The following is a 353-nucleotide window of genomic DNA, read 5'->3' as shown; positions in this document are numbered from 1 at the left end:
CGTGTGGGAGTCCAGTGCCCTTAACAACCATGCCATCTGCTGGCCCCCACATGAATCACTTTTAAAGTAATCTTTTATTATTAAAAATTCTCTATTTTAAACTATGGCATTAATTGAAATATGCCATGTAAGTATTGCTTTGGGGCCTCATAAAACAATTCTATTGGTGGTATTATGTGCGGGGAGAAGGAAACTATTACTACGTGTATCATGCTTCAGAGCACATGATTTAACAGTAAAGTTTTTATAAAGAAGAAAACAAATGTAATTTTTGGATATTTTACTAGAAAAATTTTTATTAAATATTATTATTCTTTACCTAACTGCATTCTAGTAGTTTATAAATTATCAAA

At 30.6% G+C, this 353-nt stretch overlaps 1 pseudogene; it reads right to left on the bottom strand.

Annotated features, from left to right (window-relative positions):
- LOC102477273 (cytoskeleton-associated protein 2-like) overlaps window positions 1–353 on the bottom strand; it is a 10287-nt pseudogene that overhangs the window by 7541 nt on the left and 2393 nt on the right.

Source organism: Tupaia chinensis, unplaced genomic scaffold, assembly GCF_000334495.1.
Source record: "Tupaia chinensis unplaced genomic scaffold, TupChi_1.0 Scaffold000272_1, whole genome shotgun sequence".
In the NCBI taxonomy this organism is placed as follows: domain Eukaryota; kingdom Metazoa; phylum Chordata; class Mammalia; order Scandentia; family Tupaiidae; genus Tupaia; species Tupaia belangeri.
The sequence above is the reverse complement of the archived record's forward strand: the minus strand, read 5'-3'. Positions and strand labels throughout refer to the sequence as shown.